This window comes from Oreochromis aureus, linkage group 15, assembly GCF_013358895.1.
Source record: "Oreochromis aureus strain Israel breed Guangdong linkage group 15, ZZ_aureus, whole genome shotgun sequence".
In the NCBI taxonomy this organism is placed as follows: Eukaryota; Metazoa; Chordata; class Actinopteri; order Cichliformes; family Cichlidae; genus Oreochromis; species Oreochromis aureus.
The window spans coordinates 23,410,984-23,423,529 of record NC_052956.1 but is presented as its reverse complement, the minus strand read 5'-3'; the positions used below and the strand labels follow the sequence as shown (position 1 = coordinate 23,423,529).

The window sequence follows — 12,546 nt, the reverse complement described above, 5'->3', positions numbered from 1 at the left end:
TGTGCCCTCACAGAGAAAACTGATCATTCCAAAACACCGTGCTACAGTTTAAAAGAACAATTATCCAGAGAATTAAACACAGAAAAACAGAAAGCGCTATATTCATGAAAAACTCATAAAAATCAGTCAGTCACAGTCGTAGCCTCATGGTGGTTTTACATGTTCACCTGACTCCTGTGGTGCGGTGGTTGAGTTACAGACCACATGCCCCCCCCCCCAGCTTCCCCTTCTGCTTATCACTACAACATACAGCCGAATACAAACTGTATATAAAAGACGGACACATCCACCGTGACATTACCCATTAGTTTGAACAGCAGTTTTAAAGCCTCAATTTTGGTTTTATGTATGCTGGATATGCCATTTTTAATTTTTCACTTGCATGAGGTGAGCACAGTTACTCAAAAGGGTGGAGTGCTGATTGATTAGTTAACAAATAGTTTTAGGATTTCACCTACTGGTCCTTTTTTTAAGAATCAATCTGAGGATTTCAGGTATGACCAATTTAGCTTTTGAAACCTCATGAATAAGAGTGGATCTAACAGTGACACTAAAGGACATTACATGTTTATACTGTAGTGACACTAAAGCCTACCCTGCTTTACTGTCCCCTTAGAAACCAAGTGCCAAAACTGAGAAAGTAAACATGTTTTATTCAATAAGACTTAAAATTAGTGACCGAGACTATGCAGCCATCAGGAAAGTGGTCACTTCATTTTTGATCTCAGTCAAAGGTAAGGTCATTTTCCCCTCACACTTCTTTTTAAACCAGAGCAGGCGCCCCCCTGTTGGCCAATAAATATTGCTAGATTAGCTTAATGGCTTCACTTTACACAGAGGCTTTAGGGCAGCTTTAAGTGGTAACTCGTTTCCAACTAGGAACTAGCTAGCTTTCTAATAAAGCAATCTAAAATATTACACCGTCTGATGCGGCTTTTTTCCTGTGGTAGGTTTTTAAAATGATAGCCCGAGGGGAAAACCCATCAAATATGACTGAAGACTCATTCATCATAATCTGTGTGATGAAAGAGATAAATGGATTGTGACACATAACACTTTTAGACGTAAACACGTGTAATAAAGCACTTTTTACACTCAGGCGGGCCACTTCCTGTCTCGTTTGTGGGATTTTGTTCAGAAAGTCCTGACTCAGTGTTTGGAACAGTTAGCAGCAACTGGTCTTTCAAAATAAGACCGATTTTTAAAAAAAATAATTTAAAATGAGCCTCTTAATATACTTGGGTAATGTGTATGTGTGGGGATACAGTGATAGTAGTTAGTGTCTTTATATTTTGTGCCATTCTGAGCACAAGCATGCAAAACAGGAGATCGTCAGTGAATAAAGCACCTAAGAAGGTTTTGTTTAAAATAGAATGAACTTTAAAACTGGTGCAGGAAACCCAGATAATCAATAAATATGATTTTAGGTCCATGAATATAAAGTGTATTAGGAAGAAGAACACCAACATTTACGACTCTCATTTGAATTGGAAATTTTCTGTGCTCTACTCGTTTTATAGCCGCACTGAACTATCTGTAAAAGAGCTGCGCCAGCCTGCTGACCTTTGACCCCTTTCAGTGAACTCTCATCAGTTTATTCTCACTGCAACAATTTTTTCCACTTAGACGGAATTTTTTTTGTTAAAATCATGACCTCATCGCCTGTCGTGGTCCGGCTTCTTTCCAAAGTCAAAGATTACCTAACCTTTCCGTATGAGGAACACATGACAAGTGATGAAACAAATTCACAGAAACGCCACACTGGGAAACTACCAGAAGCCCAAAGCAGCTGAAATAGGTAGAATTAAATCAAGAATTAGATTTTCTCCTGAAAAGCATGAAGATTCCTCAGCAGCTACAGCTCCTTTTTCTCTTTTAACAGGAAGTGTACAAATGTTGTGGTGACAGGTCCACGTCTGGGTCACTGTCCATGTCTAATGCAAGGCTGTTACTCTATTTAGTTCCCAGACCAAACAAAACCCCAAAGAAAATCTAATGTTTGAATCGGTTCTGCTTTGCTTGGACCACAATGCCACTGCAGGGGGAAAAAAAAAAAACAGGCCAATAATCTTTTGTAAAACTTTCTCTTAATACTTGTTATTTGAGCATTTAGTCCATATAAGGAAAATGGACTAAATGTATTGCATATTTACATCAGGTGTGCATTTGATTCCAATCATCATAATTAATTATGTATTTGAAAATGCATAAAAATACAGTCTAAAAGTTTAAAGTACAATAGCTCAGGCTTCAAGCTGCCTTGAATGCTAGGTTTCAGATGGTTTTTTCTACTTGGCTCTGGATGTCAGTGAGACCGGATCTCTTAAAGGTGGAATTTATGGTTCAGCAGGGAAAACACCTTCGCAGTCTGCTGGCAGTCTGGGGATGACCTGTTTACTTGCAGAGAGCTCCTCAGTCAATGGAGAAATTAATTTAATGCTTCTCTCATGCCTGGTGACTGTTATTCAGGCCCCCTTGCCAACCAATCAGCATCAGGCAGACGCATACATCATCTGCTTCCAGCAACCCACAGTCTGAATTTTTGAGAACTGCGGGGGTTATAACTTCTCTTTGCTTGCTGGATAAACGGTAACATGTACGCAGACAGATATTTGTGGGACCATGAACTCCTTTCTGATTGGTCATCTTAGGTACAGAAGCCCCGCCCACCTGTTGTCCAGGCCTTCTGTTTATGAAGGGTAGCTAGTAAGAATAAAACTGGCTGAAAGAGGCTCATTTCAGACCAATATTAGATGAATAGGGATTATTTTGAAGCATGAATCATGCAAAGCTACCCTAGAAGAGTCCAAGAATGAAAATTAGGAGCTGGAACTAGAAACATACTGGTGATGGTTTGGCCGGTTCCTCCATTTGTCATTCAGATGGTGCCTAAAACAAGCCATGAATAAATAAATAAAAATCCGGGTTTTAGCAGTAAACTTAACCACTTGATCTGACCGTTCTTAAAGTCATATATTTTGGCATTAGTGAGATGGGTCTGTCATTCCCAAACAGTATTTTTTAAATATTTTTTAAATTTTTAAATGACAAGCATCATTAGTGTGATGGAGTGTATTTAAATCCATACCTTGGTTGTCTCCTTACCTTAACCACGTGCACTTTACAGAAAGTGAAAGCAAGAGTAAAAACAGAGAACAGTGAGACACAAACACAGGACCTCGCAGGACCAGCTTTTGCTTGTGTGTTAGTCCTACACAGAGCTACAGTTAGGGCCATAAATATTTGGACAGAGACAACTTTTTTCTAATTTTGGTTATTTACATTACCTCCATAAATTTAAAAATGAAACAACTCAGTCTGAAGTTCAGACTTTCAGCTTTAATTCAGTGGGTTGAACAAAGAGTTTCAAATACATAAAAATGCAAGAAACTAAAGCAGGTTTTTTTTTCTTAACACTATCTCTTCATTTCAGGGGCTCAAAGTAATTGGACACAATAACTAACAAAACAAAATGTTCATTTCTAATACTTGGTTGAAAACCCTCTGCTGGCAATGACTGCCTGAAGTCTTGAACCCATGGACACCACCATAGCTGACTGTCGTGATGGGGTTTTTTCTCTTTACTGTGTAAATGATTCTGTGATCATCCACCACTGCTGTCCAGGTCTATTTGTGTTTCTGAGTTGATTAGTGCTGTCTTTCTTTCTCAGGATGCACCAAACTGTAGATTTTGCCACTCCTGCTATTGTAGCAGTTTCTTGGATGGGTTTCCCCCCCCGTTTTCGCAGATTAAGGATGGCTTGTTTCATCTGCATGGAGAGCTCCTTTGACCGCATGTTGTCTGTTCACAGCAACATCTTCCAAATGCAAGCACCATACCTCAGATCAGCTCTAGGCCTTTTATCTGCTTAAGTGATAATGACATAACGAAGGAATTGCCCACACCTGCCCATTAAATAGCCTTTGAGTAAACTGTCCAATTACTTTTGGTCCATTTAAAAAGAGGGTGGCACATGTAAAGGAGCTGAAACTCCTAAACCCTTCATCCGATATACAGTCCTGATCCAAAGTTTAAGACCACCTGAAAAATGACAAAAAAAAAATCATATTTTGCATGGTTGGATCTTAACAAGGTTCCAAGTAGAGCTTCAACATGCAACAAGAAGAAATGGGAGTGAGGCAAAACATTTTTTGAGCATGCAATTTATTGAAAACGATGCTTAAACTGAAACAGGCTGTTTTACAGCTGATCAAAAGTTTAGGAACACACCTCCAAAAAAAACCATAAACCCCACAAAGCAGGAAAGGTTCAACCATGAACTCAGTAATGAGTAGCTCCACCGTTTTTGTTGATCACTTCAAAAAGTCGTTCCGGCATGCTTGATGCAAACGTTTCAAAGAAGCGAGTGGGAACATTTCTCCAAGTGGTGAAGACTGTCTGGAACTGTTGTCCTTTTTTTTTTTACTTCCCTTGCCATCCATCTCCAAAGGTTCTCAATTGGATTTAGATCAGGGGAACACACATGACGGTCCAAAAGAGTGATGTTATTCTCCTGGAAGAAGCCCCTTCTCCTGCAGTCATTGTGTACGGTAGCGTTGTCCTGTTGAAAAACCCAGTCGTTAGCACACAGATGAGGGCCCTCAGTCATGAGGGATGCTCTCTGCATCATCTGGACATAGCCAGTGGCCGTTTGACGCCACTGCACCTCCTGAAGCTCCATTGTTCCACTGAAGGAGAGCACCCCAGACCATTATGACGCCCCCTCCACTGTGGCGCGTAGAAAACATCTCAGGTGGAATCTGCTTGTCATGCCAGTAACGTTGGAAACCATCAGGACCATCCAGGTTAAACTTTTTCTCATCAGAAAAAAAAACTTTCTTCCACCTTTCAATGTCCCATGTTTGGAGCTCTCTTGCAAAGTCCAAACAGTCAGTTCTGTGGCGTTAAGGAGACGAGGCCTTTGAAGACGTTTTTTTGTTTTTGAAGCCCTTCAGTCTCTTATGCCGTCTGATAGTTATGAGGCTGCAGTCAGCAACACTAACGGCCTTAATTTGGGTCGAGGATTGTCCAGTGTCTTGACAGACAGCCAATTGGATCCTCCAGCTCAGTGCTGGTAAAATTTTTGTTTGGGTTTTCCGCTTGAGTTTTTTGTTCCATAACCCTCGGGATCATTTGAGAAATTCCAAATGACTGTCTTTTTTTTTTTTTTTTCTTCAAATGACTGTCTTAGTGAATCCCACCTCAGCAGCGATGGCACGCTGTGAGAGACCCTGCTTATGTAGTTCAACAACCCGAGCACGTTCAAAAAGGAAACGTTTTTTTGCCTTTGCCATCAGAACATCACAACAGTGTGACTACCTGACAGAAACTGAATCCACATTTTTGCACAGATTTTCCCTTTTAAAGGCATGTGGTCCTAAACGTTTGATCAGCTGTAAAACAGCCTGTTTCAGTTCAAGCGTTGTTTTCAATAAATTGCATGGTCAAAAAATGTTTTGTCTCACTCCCATTTCTTGTTGTATGTTGAAGCTCTACTTGGACCTTGTTCCAACCATGCAAGATATGAGTTTTTTGCCATTTTTCAAGTGGTCTTAAACTTTTATCAGAACTGTATATGAACCTAACTGTACTTCTTGTAGCCTCCAAACAGGAGGCCTTCTTTGGACAGATTTATTTTTTTAATTGGGAAAACACCACCAGACAGATCACTGAGCTTGATGGAGTACTCAGATTTGAAGTTTAAATATATGCATACTGGCTTAATAAAGACACGCCTATACGTTTGTATTAAATCAATAGAAGTTACAAAGAAACACCAACACATCTAAAAATGGAACTTCTCACTACCTCTCACGACTTTCTCCGTTTCCTTTTTGTTATTTTCTGCACAGTTCCTGAGAAATAATGACATAAACTTCTCTGCGACACGACATCTATAAGTAAAGACTTCATTTAAAGGAAACATGGCAGTGGTTTTGCAGGTTTTAGTTCCTTAAACCGTATATACCTCACTGATGGCCATTTTGATGCACGAGGTTTTCCTGCTTTTGAGAGCACAAACTCTACTTAATGGCACTCAGACACTTGAGACTTCACTCACAGCTGCTCCTGCAATAAGTAAATATGTATATGGTGTTTCTCTTAATTGCCTGTATAGTGTATTTAAAACACTGTAACATGGTTTGTAAAACAAGCAGCAGTGGTTTATGATTTATTGATAAGCTAAAACATTTTTTAAAATAACTAATCGGCTCCGTCCTTTGATGGTGTTTTTAATTTTCCTTTTTATTTATATCATAATTCATGCGGGTGGGTAAAAGTCCATCTCAAATCTTCTAAGTAACTTGATTAGTGAGAAAATAAGGAGCTAATTTGAAGAGTTTGTGCTCTTGCAGCTTTGTGAAGGGTGTGTGCGTTTTTGTGATAAAGTGTGTGTGCGTTTTTGTGATAAAGTGTGTGTGCGTTTTTGTGATAAAGTGTGTGTGCAGTGGATTTGGAGTTCAGCAGCTTCTGCAGCCTGCAGACGGAGCAGGTGGAGCAGCTTCCTGCTGAGCTGAGCAGGATGTTAGCAGCGTGCAGAAAGCATGCAGTGTGGATCCTGCAGGCTGCTGTGACGGCAGGAAACAACCCAACAGGTGACGAGGCACAAGCTGCGTGGATCACGTTAGACACACACACACACACACAAAGTGCATCATGAATTATGGCTGAGGTCTCGTCACTAACACCCTGCAGTCATTAGGCGTGCGGCTACACACCGCCTCTCAAACAGAGACGCTGACAGTCAGAAACACGGGAACAGGACGGTCTGATCAGGGACATGATAAACAACAACAAAAAAAAAAGCCGTAGAAACTATTTGGTGTCTGAGTTCTCACAGGAGATGAAACTCAGCTCACGTTGGCCTACTTGTGATGGGCTCATCCTCTGAAAACATTGCAACCCTAATCCTTTTGTGGCTCTTTGTACTTGCTGTTAAAAAATTTCAATTAAAAACAGTTTTTAAACATGTCTGCTGGAGTCAGGGGCAGTTTATTCCACGATTCAGTTGCTGCAACCACCGAGGCCCTAACCTTGGACAACCAGGGGCACCTCATCCTCAGCAATCCCGTGGAAGCACTTAAAGTTAAAAGGGCAGAGAGGTAAGGAGGCAGAAACCCATGCAATGACTTAAAGGCAAGCAATAAAATATTAAAAGCAGTTCTAACACTGACAGGACTCCAGTATGAGTGATGTGTGGTCATGCTTTATGTGCTGGTGGAGAGCTGCAGGGTTTTGGACCATCGAAGGCAATTTTTTTTTTCTTCAATGGTCAACCACTCAACGCTGATTAAAGGAAAAAAACAAGACAAAATAACTTCATGAACTCTGTTATTGATCAGTTATTACTTTCTAAAGTTGAAGCTAAGTAGGTTTGGATTGTGTTATAAGAGCTCTGCTTTGGCTCGTTGTCCAATAGGAGGAAATAAAGTTGTGTCTAGAGGGGGTGGAGGACGATGCTGCAGTCACTCAGCTGGCCTAATGTTGCTTCTATAATCAGCAGAACAGGTTCCAGTTGCACGTTTATTCTTTAAACATGACAAAACATGCATTAGATTAGAGAAAGTCCTCTCTACATCAATATAGATTTAATACATAAAATGAATTAAAAAAAAGAACATTTCTGCACATTTCTGGCTTTATATGTTTAGTTTTTTTTATTGTCATGCAGAAACACACCTCCTGCATGATTCACGGTTTGAAATAATCTGTGGTTATCTCACAGCGGACAAGTTCAACAACTTAGCTGAAGCAAGCGTATCATGGAAGGTACCAAGCTTTTATTTTGAAATTCTGCATCAATGAGAAGTGAGCTGTAGCTCTCACCGTGACAAAAAAGTGTGTCGATTAAATCCAATAAAAAGTGAGCAAATATATATATATACGCTAAATTTACAGTTTAGATATAGAAAGCAGAGAAAATCTTTACTATTATGTTGTGAACTTCTACTGGGCATGTGCCAGCTCCTCTTCCTCGTCTGCCTGCTGTTCTTTAATAATTTTGCCACCTGAATACAAGAATATTCAGCCAGATGTTGAATGAGATAAAACAGCCCGTGGGCCAGTATATAAAGGTGGACTTTGACACTATAGAGCATCATCAGCTTATATTCAAATTGATGACTGTTAACCTAACGATGACAATGGGCGCCCTGGGCTGCATGTAAATTTTACCACGGACGTGCACTTCCTGTCCAGCATGTTTTTATAAAAGACATTTCACAATATAACATAATCAGATACCATCAGCAACACGTCATGCACACTTCCAGCTTTGAAATAATCTTACATCTTCCTCTCCCATCCTGCCTGAATGACGTTTTCACACATTAACATTTTATTTTCTCCCTGAAAATACACCAACTCTACTTTTACCTCACAGGCATTAATCATACGCCATATGAAACCATGTTTAATACGAACTTACTGGAACAGGAGATAGAGGCCCCTTTAATCAAACCGAATGAAGCATTTCAACCTTTTATTTTTATTTTTAAAAAGCTTTCAGAAAATCATCTGGACCAAAGAAACCTCTGAAAGCAGGACTAAAGCAGGAAGCGGACTGGGTGAGGTCTGAACCAGAAGTGAAAACACTTCAGATCAGCTGCCATGACGATGCATTTGGTCTCCATCCAATAGTGTTGGATATGGAGCTGTCAGCTGACGTTTGCTCTGAGGTGAGCAGAGAAGCGCACTGAGAGGACCGTTAATGCACCAGAGTGTGTGTTTAATACACACTGATCCTCTCTTTATGGGTAATCCTCCATTAACCGGGTTTACACACACACACACACACACACACACACACACACACACACACACTGTAATTTTCTCTAACTCTTCTCTGATGCTATCACCAAATTCCACAGTCTGATTTTGGTCATCAAGGGTCTCAGAGGGCAAAACCTGCAGGCTCTAAGCTTTAACCTTTGACCTCCAGACAGCACGGTGGAGCCAAAACTCCTGATTTATTAAAGACTATGACACATATGACAGAAACCACACGCACAATTTTAAAAGGTGCTTCTAGGCCCATGTGTGCTTTAAGTACAGCAGGTGAAAAAAAAAAAAGTTTAATTTTAGCAGGGGTCTTGTACAATATTATTCTGCTTACATTAGCATTAACAATATCTCCCTATTAACAGCTTGTTTCCTGCACCTTGGGGTGTTTTAAATGCCGATGGTACTTCTCATGTAGATCGTTTTGTGAGGTTGTGTTTGCACAGTGGCCAACTTTGACGCTGGGTTGGTGCTGTGATGACAGAAGTAGAAGAAAAACTGAAACTTCTGGCTCCCACAGATTTCCCTTACCTGCATCTGCTGTTAATAACACCAATATCCAACAGGGAATAAGAGATAAATCCTAGAAGTTGCTAAGTTACTGTGTTAAAAGCCTTGAAGCAAATACAAAAGCTAAAAGAGAAATGCTTCTGCAGAAAATATCTGAACACTACCTTAAAAAACGACTTTGTTGGAAACCAAAGCATAGACGGATGACGTGCACCTGAACTACGAGCACTTCACTGTGATTGGTTGCTTGTTTTAGATGAAGAAACAGAACCTTTAAAAATAATCCTGGTCAATAAAACAGCCGCTTAAGATCATGTTTATGTATCCAATTACATCTCAGTGCTTGAAGAGAGAGGGCTGTGTATAGAAAAGGCTTTTACTCGACGATGGCCGATACAGTGTTTTTGTTTAACCCGTTGCTGCTGTCATCATCTACAGGCAGAAAACTAAAAATTGTGTCACTGCCCAGAAATTTCTGGACCAAATAGGGAAAAAAGGCACAGCAACTGCTGTTTGTGTCACACCTAACAGCAGGAGGTGAAAACATTTGGGCCGGTAGCGACGTGAAGAGCACAAACAGATAAAACCGCTGCTGTCTTCCGCCGCTCCAATAAAACTCTCGATCGCGCTTGCGGTGTGCGTGCAATTAGCCTGGAGGGACGGCGGTAAAATGTGCTGATGGGAAACGTGAAGGCAAACAGCTGCGAGTGTTTTCCCCGGCATCCGCTCGTCTCTGTCACCTCGCTCAGGAAACAACAGGATGCAGCACAGAGAGGGCCAAGGTTGTCAGAGCGAGTGAGAGCGAGTGGGAGTTTCATTCATCCACTTGTTAAAAATCAGTGCTCAATGCAAAATATGAAAACAAAACTCACCAAATCATGGCTGTGCATTAATAAAACAGTGCTTATGTTACCTGAGTGAGGACTGAATCAGTTTAAATGGTATGAAATTGGCTCATGGACAACACTCTGTCCCCTGCTCTCTTTCTGAGACCTTTGAACTCTTTATTATTTGTTTTTTTTATCCAAAGAGGAGCTCAGGTTGAACTTTCTGCTGCTCGCTTTGAATATCCGGAGGTGACTGCAGGAGACCAAACTGCAATCTTCATAAATTAATCATTAATTCCTTTAATTTAACACCCTCCTGCAGCAGCTGTTTAAGGCCACCTGATTCCCCCGTCTTCCAGTCTAATAACCTCGCATAAAAGCTTCGCAGCACCACGTCCGGCACAGCTGGCATGAAATTCATCAGCACATATTACTTTATCCATTTATCTGCTGCTAGTAAAGGACAATAACTGCTGATTGAGCTCATCTTTCACAAGTCTACATCAGTGTTGACTGATGGTTAGATCCACTGATTGTCTGGAAAGATTAAAAATGTAAGATTTTACCGATTACTTTTAAAATCACTGCTTATAATCAATTGCTGTCACGGAGCTATCATCCACTTTTAGAACAACAGATTTTAGATCAGTATTAGATCGGCTCAGTTTCAATTTTCAGATGATAGTCAGACTTTTCAGTTTCATAGTGTTACTCATTTAGCTTCTCCTCTCGTTTTAAATAAATAACATACATGTAGGAGAAGGTTCTCCATATAGACGTTTACTCGTATTCTCACACTCGGTGCTCACTTTAGTATTAGTTGGGGCAAAAGTGTAGCCCACCAGGGGGGCTAATTGGGCTCAGTGATTGGCTTTGCAAAAGTATTAAATAAGGAAAGAGCAGGATTTTAGATTTTACTGCATTTGCAACAGGAAACAATGAGTTGCAAACCACAATGAAAATGGATTAATTCATGGGCCAGGGGACTAACAGAGGACTTTATTAATCTTGAGTGTATTTTCCTGGTTAAATAAAAACTTAATAATACTACACAAATGTAAGATAAGCCCTGTGACATGTTTCTTTGTAGGGAAAGCAATCCAGTGCTGAGAGACGCATGTTTGAGGTCAATGATTGAGAGCTGAATGTTTGCTTTTGGAGTTTGAACCCTTTAATCCCTCACATCGATCCCACACTTGGGATTTTCCCACCTGTCTTATGTAATTAGTATCTGATGGAAGCAGAGCAGATCTTCACACAGACTCTGAGTCAGGTAAGACTCTTCTCACAGATGTACACCATGCTGAACTCAAAGTTTCCAGGGAGCTGAACTAAATCTGATAATCTGATCCTGGCTGCCAACGATGCACCGATCCAACTTCACCACCTCTGCTATAATACTGCCGACAGTCCTGATCCAATACCAGTGTTAAATTAATAAGCTGCGGGGTGGCGGTCAGCACTGTCAGCTCACAGCAAGAAGGTTCCTGATCTTCCAGCCCCATCCTATTGTTTAATTAACAGTAAAGAAAATGGTGGGACTGATGGGTTCGGCGCCGTGAGGAAGGAACTGGGAAGAACTGTTTTATTATGAGAAACCAGCTGAATCCGCTCAGGGTGTGCTCACATCAGGCACCGATGCCTCGTACTGTGCCCGACGATAACTTATAATCCAGTCTAAGTCTCTCTGCTCTCTTTTGCACTCACTTTCTATTTGACGCACAGACAGGTGCTTTTCAAATGCACGCTTGCAAAGCACAGGTTTCGTGATTTTTGCATTTTGCAGATTAATTGAGGAAGAAGTGACACACTGTCCTCTCACATATTTACTAATTAGTGATTTCTGCAGAGCCAGCCATCTGTCGAAGAAGTGTAGGACAGCGATCGCACTAATGATGTCGCTTGAAGAGGTAAGCCAGGCTATGTTTGGCCTAACCGGGGAGGCATGCACATTGGTCAAACCAAGCGGTCTTTGATGGCCTATCGGAGTCGGGCATGGCACCAACCACCTGCTGTAACTATGCCTAAGTTCCCTAACTTTGTATAAATTTACTGGATTTACAAATTTACTAGGGCGCTCTTTACTATTTTAAAAAGATAGATGAAAAAAGTCCAAGGCAAGAACCATAAACAAACTGGTTTGTAAAGCTGGCTCCTGTGGCTCTCATTCACGTTTTCTATTTAAATCTTAGCGCTGCAATGTAAACGATGACAGCGATAAAATTCCACAGTCGTTTTCCAAAGATGCCTAAAGTCGGACCACAACACATCCACTTGTTTTCCTGCAGTTTAGAGGACATCGACTACAGCGCAGTCACTGGAGACCAACTTTAAAGCAATTTTCATAGTAAAATCTCACAAAATGCGTTACAGAGACTCACTTTGTGTGTGTCAGATTCATTACAACATGAAGAACATGCACACAAA

General features: G+C 40.8%; 1 protein-coding gene across 2 annotated transcripts in view; it reads right to left on the bottom strand.

Annotated features, from left to right (window-relative positions):
- The window catches only part of LOC116329513 (serine/threonine-protein kinase D3), a 54,301-nt gene that overhangs the window by 22,312 nt on the left and 19,443 nt on the right, over positions 1-12,546 (bottom strand). The gene's annotated exons all lie outside the window — the stretch shown is intronic.